This window comes from Molossus molossus, unplaced genomic scaffold (genome assembly GCF_014108415.1).
Source record: "Molossus molossus isolate mMolMol1 unplaced genomic scaffold, mMolMol1.p scaffold_m16_p_52, whole genome shotgun sequence".
NCBI lineage: Eukaryota > Metazoa > Chordata > Mammalia > Chiroptera > Molossidae > Molossus > Molossus molossus.
This window is the reverse complement of record NW_023425391.1, coordinates 71,084-82,573: the sequence shown is the minus strand read 5'-3', so window position 1 is coordinate 82,573 and position 11,490 is coordinate 71,084. Positions and strand designations below refer to the sequence as shown.

Here is an 11,490-nt window from a genome sequence, read left to right as displayed (position 1 = left end):
TGGGACCTGTTTCTTTGTCTCCTCATTTTGGCTGCCTCCCTGTGTTTGTTTCTGTGTATCACTTAATGAGAGGTATGGGGCTAGCTGAGACCAGATGCTGCTTGCTTGAAAGAATTTAGGAAAAACCTGAAGCAGGATCCAAGACAGGCCAATCCTATGTTTAAGCAAGTAGCAACAGTTTGGGTGGGCCTGAAAGTTGGGTGGGGTGTGGCGGGGCCTCAGGGAGTCACCAGGGCAGAGCTACCAGTGTGAACCAGGTTGCTGGAGTCCCAGATATGGTGGCTGTCTGCTGCCCCAGGGAAGGGCTCACCAAAGGAACGAAGGCCTCTTACAGCACATCTGTCCCGGAGAAAGCCCCCCTCTCCAGCCCTCGCTCCAGTGCCAAACAGCTCAGTTCTTTCCTCTATGTCTCTGGCTCCCCTCGAGCTGCCTCCCCTCCAAGCTTAGAGGGAGAGAGTCTGATAAGTCTGTGCGGGCTTTTTAAGGAGCTGTCTGGGGCTCCAACCGCCTCAGCCTCCCTGAGCCTCAGTTTCTGCTGGTTGTTCCAGCCAGAAGTGATGGGGACTTCTCTTCCTGGCACTGGAACCTTGAGTGAGGCACCTGGTGTGGGATGGGGACCCCTCAGTCTTCAGGAGAACCTTCCCAGCAGAGGTCTCCTCCTGATTTTTATCCGCCACACATGGGTGTGGGACCAGCCATCCACCTCCGCCCCTCCTACCAGTCTGGATGTGGCTGCTGCTTTAATTCCGTAGTTGTAGGACTCCCATTCAGCTTGATGTCAGGTGGTTTTGAGTGGTGGTGGTTCTGTAGTTTAGTTGTAACTTTGATGTGGTTGTGGGAGGACGCAATACCGCATTTACCTGCACTGCCATCTTGAGCAGAATTCCGCCATTTTTAATTTTTTGAGATAACTCCACTGCTTTTCCCAGTGGCTGCACCCATCTGCAATCTCACCAACAGTGTAAGAGGGTTCTTTTTTCCACATTCTCTCCAACTCCTCTTTTTCGTTGATTTACTGATAACAGCCATTCTGACTGGTGTGTGGCAATAGCCCATTGGGGATTTAATTTGCATTTCTCTGAAGATTAGTTCCTTTGAGTATCTTTTCATATGTCTACTGGCCATCTGTATGTCCTCTTTTAAGAAGTGTCTGTCTATTTAGGTCTTTTGCCAATTTTTTAATTAGATTGTTAGTTTTTTTGCATGAGGTGTTTTTTGTTGTTTTTAAATATGTTTTACTGTTTGGAAAGAGAGAGAATGGGTGTGCGAAAAACAGAGAGAGAATAAGAAACATTGTTGTAAATGAGAAACATCTATCAGCTGCCTCCTACCTGCACTCTGACCTGGAATCAATCTGGTAACAAATGTGTTAGTGAATATATTCTCCCATTCAGAGGGTTGTCATTTCATTTTGTGGATGGGTTGTTTTGCTGTGTAAAAACTCTCAGTTTTATTTTGCTCCATTTGTTTATTTAGTTTTTTTTTTTCTTGCCTGAGGGAATATATCAGAAAAAAATATTGCTGTGAGAAATATCCAAGATTTCACCGCCTATGTTTTCTTCTACAATGTTTATCAGTTTGAATCTAATATTTAAGTCTTTAATTCATTCTGTGTGTATTTTTTGTATGGTGTAAGAAGGTGCTCTACTTTAATTTTTTGTTTACCTATTTGTTCAATTTTCCCAACACCATTTATTGAACAGACTATTTTACCCCATTGTATGTTCTTGCATTTTTTTGATGCATATTAACTATAAAGGTGTGGATTTATTTCTAGGCTCTATAGTCTAGTCCATTGATCTTCATGTCTGTTTTGAAGACAGTACTGTGCTGTTTTGATTACAATGGCCTTACAGTATAGTTAGATATTATGTAGCATGCATCCTCCAACTTTATTCTTCTTTCTCAAGATTGCTATGGCTATTTGGGGTCTTTTGTGGTTCCATATAAATTTTTGAAAAACATTTTTAGTTCTGTGAAATATGCCATTGGTACCTTGATATGCATTACATTGAATTTATAGGTTGCTTTGAATAGTGTTGACTTTTTCTTTGAAGTATCATTATTTTATCTTATCTCTCCAACTCTAAGTCTATATTTTATCTTTATTGTAGAAAGTACTGTGGATGTCACTCGTTTTTTCCCCTTTGACTCCCTCCTTTCCTCTCCCACCCTACTCCTGCTTTCCCCAAACTATTGTCTGTGTCCATTGATTGGACACATGGGCATATAGTTCTTTGGTGTAACCACAACATTTTTTATCCACCCATCTATTGATGGACACTTGGGCTGTTTCCAGATCTTAGCTATTGTAAATAGTGCTGCAATGAACACATGGGCACATATATCTTTTCTGTTTGGTGTTTCAGGCTCCTCAGGATACATTCCTAGAAGTGGGACATCTGGGTCAGATGGAATTCCATTTTGAATATTTTGAGGCAATTCCATACTCTTTTCCAAAGTGGCTGCAGCAGTCTGAATCCCCACCAGCAGTGTACTTTTCTCTACATCCTCACCAGCACTTGTTTGAAGTTTTGTTGATGGCAGGCATTCTGTCACATATGAGGTAATGTTTCATAGTTATTTTAATTTGCATCTCTGTGATGACTAGTGATATTGAGCAATATTTTTTTGTATGTCTCTTGGCCATTTGTATGTCCTGTTTGGAGAATTGTCTATTTATATCCTCTGCCCATTTTTAACTGGATTGTTTGTCTTTGTTTTTTTGGGTTTTATCAGTGCTCTATATATCTTCATATTAACCCCTTATCTGATATATTCTTGGCAAATACGTTCTCCTTGAGTGTGGGTTCTCTTTTCTTTTTGATGCTGATTTTCTTTGCTATTCAGAAGCTGTTTAGTTTGTTGTAGTGCCGTGTATTTTTATTTATTTATTATTATTTTTTTATTATTTTTTTCCTTTGTTTTTCTTGCTCTAAACAAAATGTTAGTAAAAATTCTTCTTATTCATAATCTTAGTATATGCTTTCACTTATTTGTATTCGGTTTCTTTTTTAAGTGTCTTATAGTTTCTGAGTACAGGTCTTCTACATCCTTGTTTTTTTTTTTTTTTTTTTAGTTACTTTATTTTATTTTTTATCCTCACCCGAGGATATATATATATATATTTTATTTTTGTTCAGGTAGAGTGAGAGGGAGAGAGAGGAACAGAGAGAAAGAGAAACATCGACGTGAAAGGGACACATCGAGTGGCTGCCAGCCGCATGACCAACCAGGGCCAGGGACAAACTGCAACTGAGGTATTGCCCTTAGCAGGAACTGAATCTGATCTCTAGGGGCTGCAGGTCAATGCTCTAACCGCTAAGCCAAATGGGCCAGGGCTAGGTATTTTATTTTGTTAATGTAATTGTGAAATGAGACTGTTTCCTTAGCTTCTCTTTTGATAGTTTGTGACTGGTGTTTAACAGTATAACTGGTTACTGGGTATTTATTTTGTATCCTGCTACTGCACTAAATTTCTTTATCAGTTCTAGTAAATATTTGGTGGAATCCTTTGGGTTCTCTATATACAGTATTATGTTATCTGCAAATAATGACAGTTTTGCTTCTTTCTAATGTGAATGCTTGTTATTTATTCTTTTTGCTAATTGATGTGGCTACAAGATTTAGTGCTATGTTGAACAGTAGTGGTAAAAGTGGTCATCTCTGTCTTGTTCCTGATCTTCAGGTAAACACTTTCAGTTTTTTCCCATTGAGTATAATGTTGGCTACAGGTATGTCATATATGCCTTTACTATCTTGAGGTATGTCCCCTGTATTTCCACTTTTCTGAGAGTTTATTTCATAAGTGGGTGCTAGATGTTGTCAGATAGTTTTCTGCATTTTTTAAGATCATTGTGTAATTTTTATTTATTTTACTTATATTCATTATCAAGTTTATTGATTTTCAAATATTTTATCAACCTTGCATCCCCAGAATAAATCTCAGTCAATCACAGGGTATAAGTGATTTCATGTAGTGCTGAATCTAGTTGCTGATATTTTGTTGAGGATTTTGTATCCATATTCATCAGGGACATTGGCAAACTTTTCTTTCTTTTACTTTTTCTTTTTTTTCTTTTCTTTTTTTTTGGTATCTTTCCTTTTTCATATTATTTTATTTATTTATTTTTTATTTGTTTGTGTTACAGATGTTTCTCATTTTTTCCCCATTGACACCCTCCTCCCCTTCCTCTAGCCACATCCCCAGCTTTGTTGGCTATGTTCATTGATCATGCATACATGCATATATGTTCTGTGGTTTATCTCTTCCTCCCCCAAAACCCCCCTCCTCAGAGGCTTGTCAGTCTGTACCCCACTTCTATGTTTCTGGGTTAATTTTGTTCAGCAGTTTGTTTAGTTCATTATATTCCACAAATAAGTGAGATCATGTGGTATTTGTGTTTCTTTGATTTGCTTGTTTCACTTAGAATAATATTCTCTAGGCCCTTCCATGCCATCACAACGGATGAAGGATCTTTCTTTCTGACAGCTGCATAGTATTCCATTTTGTACACGCACCAGGAATTTTTAATCCACTTATCTACTCATGGACACTTGGATTGTTTCAGATCTTAGCTATTGTAAATAGTGCAGCTGTGAAAATAGGGGTACATATATTATTTCGGATTGCTGTTTCAGAGTATATTCCTAGAAGTGAGATCACTGAATAAAATAGCAATTCAATTTTTTACTTTTTCAGGTAACATTATAGTATTTTCCACAGTGGCTACCCCAATCTGCATTCTACCCAGCAGTGTATTAGAGTCCCCTTTTCTTCACATCCTCGCCAACACTTGATTGATGATTTGTTGATAGCAGCCATTCTGAGAGGTGTGAGGTGGTACCACATAGTTGTTTTAATTTGCATCTCTTTGATGATTAGTGACATTGAGCATTTCTTCATATGCCTCTTGGCCATTTGTATGTCCTGTTTGGAGAGGTATCTATTTAGGTCCTCTGCCCAATTCTTAATTGGGTTCTTTGTCTTCCTATGGTTGAGTTTTATAAGCACTCTATATATTTTGGAAATTAACCCTTATCTGATGCATCATTGGTGAATATGGTCTTCCAGATAGTAGGATCCCTTTCCGTTTTGATGGTTCTTTCTTTTGCTGTGCAGAAGCTTTTCACTTTCATGTAATCCCACGTGTTGATTTTTTTTTTTTTTTTTTTGGTGTGTATGTGTCTGTTGCCTTAAGTGTTGTATCAGTGAAAATTCTGCTATGTCTAAAAATTTGTTGCCTGTACTTTCTTCTAGCATTTGTATGGATTCACGAGGTACATTTAAGTATTTTATCCATTTCGAGTTTATTCTCATGTATGCTGTAAATTTGTGGTCTAGCTTCATTTTATTTTGCAAGTAGCTGTCCAATTTTTCCAAAACCATTTATTGAAGAGACTGTCTTGACTCCACTGTATGTTGTTGCCAACATTGTGAATTGATAATTGAGTATATTGTCTTGGATCAATTTCTGGTTCTCTATTCTGTTCCATTGACCTATCTGCCTGTTCCTGTGCCAGTACCAGGCTTATTTTTATTACAGTGGCTTTGTGGTATAACCTGAAATCTGGTAATGTGATCCCTCCTACTTTGTTCTTCTTTTTCAAGATTTCTGTGGCTACTAGGGGTCTTTTTTAGTTTTATATAAACTTTTGGAGTGTTTGTTCTAGGTCTGTGACGTAAGTCATTGGTATTTTGGTGAGGATTGCATTGAATGTGTAGATTGCTTTGGGTGGTATGGACATTTTAATGATGTTAATTCTTCCAATCCATGAACAGGGTATATGCTTTGACTTTTTTATATCTTCCTCCATTTCTAATTTCAATGACCTGTAGTTATCTGTGAAGAAGTCCTTTACTTTTTTGGTGAAGTTTATTCCTAGGTATTTTAATGTCTTGTGCTGTGATGGTAAATGAAATTGATTTTTTAGTTTCTCTTTCTGTGATTTAATCTTTGGTGTATAAAAATGCCATCAATTTCTTGACATTAATTTTGCATCCTGCCACTTTGCCAATTTCATTTATTAAGTCTAGTAGATTTTTGATGGAGTCTTTAGGGTTTGTTTTTTTTATACGCACCATATTATGTCATCTACATATAATGACAGTTTCACTTCTTCCTTTTCAATTTGGATCCCTTTCATTTTCTGTCCATGTCTAATTGCTGTGTGTAAGACTTCCAGTACTATGTTAATTAAGAGTGGCAAAAGTGGGCATCCCTGTCTTGTTCTCATTCTTAAGGGGAATGCCTTTTGTTTTTGCCCATTGAGTATGTTGTTGGCTGTGTTTTTCATATGTGGCCTTTATTATATTGCGATGTGGCCCCTCTATTCCCACATCGCTGAGCGTGTTTATCAGAAATGGGTGCTGGATTTTGTCGAATGCTTTTTTAGCATATATTGATATGATCATATGGTTTTTATCTTTTATCACATTTATTGATTTGCATATATTGTACCATCCTTGAGTGCCTGGAATGTAACCCACTTGGTCATGATGAATAATGTGTTTGATGTATTGCTGGATTTGATTTGCTAATATTTTGTTAAGAATTTTGGCATCTGTGTTAATCAGGAATATTGGCCTGTAGGTTTCTTTTGTTTGTAGTGTCTTTATCTGGTTTGAGAATTAGGATTATGCTGGCCTCAGAAAGTGTGTTTGGAAGTGTTCCGTCTTCTTGGATTTATTGAAATAGTTTGAGAAGTATGGGTGTGAGTTCTTTGAAAGTTCAGTAAAACTCCCCTGTGAAGCCAGTCTGAGCCTGGGCTTTTGTTTGCTGGGAGATTCTTGGTTATATCTTCAATTTTCTTAGTTGTGATTGGTCTGTTCAAGTTTTCTATCTCTTCCCCGTTCAGTTCTGGGAGATTATGTATTTCTAGAAATTTGTCCATTTGTTCATCTTTTGAATTATTTTTAGTCTGTATGTTGACTATTTGTGCTGTGATCTTTGCTATTCATTTTCTACTACTTACTCTTTTTTTCTGTTTGTTTGTTTTGTTTTTGTTCTAGTTTTTTAAGTTCTGATGTGAGATAGTCAATTAGAAAATCTAGTTTCCTGAGGTAGACATGTAGGGTATAAACTTTCCTATCAGGACTACTTTCACTGAATCCCATTGATTTTGTGTTGTTGTGTGTTCATTTTCATTGGTTTCCATGAAGTTTTTAATTTTTTCTTGATCTCCTTGTGAACCCATTCATTGTTTAATAACATGCTATTTAGTCTTTATGTGTTGAAATGTTTTTGTGTATTTTTTTGTAATTTATTTCTAGTTTCCCATCTCTTTACTTTCTACCTATGTAAGGCTTTTGTTGTGAGTTGGGTCTCTTCTAAACAACATATATATGAGCTATGCATTCTTATGTATTCACCTACTCTGTGTCTTTTCATGGGAGTGTTTAATCTATTTGTGTTTAAGGCAATTATTGATATGTACTTATTTATTGCAATTTTCATTTATTATGGTTATATTTCTCTTCCTATTTCTTCTGCTTATTACAGCACTCCTTTTAACATTTCTTAGAGAGCTGGTTGTTGCTAACATATTCTATTAGCCTTTTTGTCTGGGAAGCTCTTCCTTTATTTCACCTTCTATTTTCAATGACAGTCTTCGTGGATAGAATAGTCTTGGATTCAGATCATTGTTTTCCTTACCGTGATCGCTTCATGACTTTCTCCTCTGTCCAGTAGTGTTTTTGTTGAGCATTCAGCTGATAAGGTTATGTGATTTTCTTTGTGGGTAATCTGTTGCTTATCTCTTGCTGTGTTTCAAATTCTATTTCTCTCTTTAATTTTTGGCCTTTAATTATTATGTGTCTTGATGTGGGCCTCTTTGGATTCTTCAAAGTTGAAGCTCTTTGTGCTTCTTGAAGATATATGCCATTTTCCTTCACCAAGTTATGAGTGTTTTCTGACATTATTTCTTCAAATATATTCTCTATCCCTTGCTCATTTTCTTCTTTTCCTGGAACTTCTATGATGTGTCTGCTATGTGTTTCATGTTGTCCCACAGTTCTCTTAGGCTGTCTTTCTGTTTTGTAATTGTTTGATTCCTTTTGGTTCTCTTATTGGGTGATATTTTGTACCCTGTCTTCTAATTCACAGATCCAATCCTTGTCTTTCTCTGACCTGCTTTTTATTCCTTCCAATGTGTTCTTTATATCTCCTATTTCATTATTTATTTCCAGTTTGTTCATTTTCAATTTTTCTTTATATTCACTCATGCTGTTGAGCTCTTTACTTATGTTGTTGAGCTTCCTCATAGTATTACTCCTAATTCTAGCTCTGATATCTCGTTTAAATCCATTTCATAATTCTCCTCTCCTGTAGAATATCTTGTTCTTTCATTTGGGACTTGTTTTTTTGTTTCACCATTGCGGCTGTCTCACTGGGTTTTAGAGCTCGCCAAATTTTCCCTGTGGGTGTAGGTGTTTTTCTGGTTGTGGCTCCCTTTCCTGGGTTTGGATAAGTGTGAAAGAACACATGTTAAACACTACTCTCAAGGATTATTTTCCTTGGTAGATTGGAAGGCCAAGAAAATGTTCATTTGTCCTCTAGCTTTTTCCTGGCAGCCATTAGTCTCATTAACTTGATGAACCTCAATTTGTAGCCCTCAAATGTATGAAAAATTTCTTAGGTTTAAGAGGATTTCCAGAGGGTGGGATACTTGCTTTCTGTCAGACTATAAGGTAATGAGCCTCAGTTTGCATTTTCAGGTCAGCCTGGTGGTGTTGAATTCCTGAGGGAGGGGCCATTGCTTCTCCCAAGGCTCTGAGAAGAAGCTCCTTGAATAAGGTGGCTGGTATTCTATGAGAAATTGATAACAGCACAAACTCCCAGTCTCCTTCCCTCCAGCTCTCTTCTGAACCAAGGTCCTGGATTCTCTCCACATATTTTCAGTGCAGTCAGCCCTCCCTCTGCTGGATCCCAAGGTAAGTGGATGTACTTGATTTTGTGCTATTTAAAACCTCTGCCTTCTCAGCTAAAGCAGCCTTTAGCTATTGTTTGTGGGCCCCCAGCCTGCTCTGTCACACCTCCACAGTTTCTACCAGGCTCAATTTGGCACCCTCTTTTTGTCCCTGGTTATACAGGATCTCTCAGCTGTTTGGAGTTGGTTTTTCCCAATGTTGTGTTTTTATTTTTGTTGTAGTTTCAGTTTGGTTGTGAGAGGAGGTTTGTGTAGCTTCCCTTTACTCCACTGCCATTTTTCCTTCCTCTTAATATTTTATAAAATTTTATTTTTGTAATAATACTGAATCACTAAATATAAATACATATGATTTCTTCAACCTCCTCATACTGTTATGTTCATTATATTCCACAAATAAGTGAGATCATATGAAACTTGTCTTTCTCTGTTTGGCTTGTTTCACTTAGGATGATACTTTCAAGGTCCCTCAGTGTAGTCTCAAAGGATAAGAGGTCTTTCTTTCTTACAGCTGTGTAGTACTCCATTGTGTATATGTACCACAGCTCTTTTATCCATTTGTCTACTGATGGACACTTGGGCTGTTTCCAGATCTTAGCTATTGTAAATAGTGCTGCTACAAACATGGGGGTACATGTATTCTTTCTGGTTGGTGTTTCAGGCTTCTTAGGATATATTCCTAGAAGTGGGATCACTGGGTCAAATGGAAGTTCAATTTTTAGTTTTATGAGGTAACACCATATTGTTTTCTATAGTGGCTGCACCAGTCTGCATTCCCACCATCTAATCTATCTATATCATCTATGTCTATATATAATGTATCTATACCATCTATATTTATATGTATATAGTTATTTATTTTTAATATTTATTAATTATTTTTTTTTGTTTCAGATGTTTCTCCTTTCCCCCCACTGCTTTCTCCTCTCCCTGCCTCCGAGCCCTGTCTCCAGCTTTTTTGTCCATGTCCAGTGTTCATGCAAACATGCATATAAGTTCTGTGGTTTATATCTCTCTCACTACCCTCTCTTCAGGGGATTGTCAGTCTGTACCCCACTTCTACATCTTTGGGACAACCCCATTCCTCAGACTGTTACCTTCATTATATTCCACGAATAAAGGAGATCGTATGATACTTTTCTTTCTGTTTTTCTTGTTTCACATAGGGAAAATGCACACATATTCAAAAAGCCTATAGAATAGTCTAGTAAAGGTTAAAATATTCATTACCTAGTTTTAATAACTATTACCAATATTTTCTGATATTATTTATCTATATGCCACTTTTCTTTTTTATACAAATTTATTATTTATTTATTATGTACTTATGCATTTTAATTAATTTATTCATTTTTTTGTTATAGATGTTTCTTCCTTTTTCCCCCCGAGACACCTATCTATCCTGCCCCCTCACAAGCATTGTTGTTTATGTCTGTTGGTTATGCATACATGCACATATGTTCTTTGGTTTATCTCATATCTCCCCCTTCACTCCCCTCCTCTGAAGTTGCATCTCTCAACTGATTAGTAACGTTGAGCATTTTTTTATGTGTCTCTTGGCCATATGTGTGTCCTGTTATGAGAGGTGTTTATATAGGTCTTCTGCCCATTTTTATTTGAATTGTTTGTCTTCCTTTTGTTGAGTTGTATGAGCACTCTATATATTTTGGAAATTAGTCCCTTATCTGAAGTATCATTGGCAATTATGCTCTCCCATAGAGTGGGTTGTCTTTTCATTTTGATGCTTGTTTCTTTTGCTGTCCAGAAGGTTTTTAGTTTGATGTAGTTCCATGTGTTTGTTTATTGTTGTTTTTGTTTTGTTTCTCTTGCCCTAGGTGATGTATTGGTAAAAATTCTGCTGCCTGTGATGTTTGAGATTTTGCTGCCTGCATTTTCTTCTAGGAGTTTTATGGATTCACAAGTCACATTTAAGTCTTTTATCCATTTTGACTGTAGTTTTGTGTATGGTGTAAGTTGTTGGTCTAGTTTCATTTTCTTTTCATTTTGTTGCATGTAGCTGTCCAATTTTCCAAACACCATTGATTAAATAGGCTGTCTTTACCTCATTGTGTGCTCTAGCGACCTTTGTCAAATATTAATTGAGCATACTGTCTTGGGTCAATTTCTGGGTTCTCTGTTCTGTTTCATTGATCTACATGCCTATTCTTGTGCCAGTAGCAGGCTGTTTTGATTACAATGACTTTGTAGTATAACCTTGTATCTGGTACTGAAATCCAGTTTCACTTCCTACTTTCTAATTCAGATCTCTTTTATTTTTTCTTCTTGTTTAATTGCTTTGACTCAGACTTCCAGTGCCATGTTAAATACAAAGTTGCAAGAGTGGCCATTCCTGTCTTGACCCTGTTATTAAGGATAATGCTTTTAGTATTTGCCCATTGAGTATAATATTGTCTGTAGGTTTTTCATATATGTTGAGATATGATATTTCTATTCCTACATAGCTAAGTGTTTTTATCAGAAATGAGTGCTAAATTCTGTCAAAAGACTTTTCAGTATTTATTGATATGATCATATGATTTTTATCTTTCATTTTGTTTATAT

General features: G+C 36.7%; 1 long non-coding RNA gene across 1 annotated transcript; it reads left to right on the top strand.

Annotated features, from left to right (window-relative positions):
• The first annotated feature begins 2,516 nt into the window (after positions 1-2,516).
• LOC118618079 lies at positions 2,517-9,710 on the top strand. Its single transcript, XR_004956996.1, has 3 exons — positions 2,517-2,566; positions 8,717-8,932; positions 9,684-9,710. It is a non-coding gene; the product is annotated as an uncharacterized LOC118618079 (long non-coding RNA).
• Positions 9,711-11,490: the final 1,780 nt, after the last annotated feature.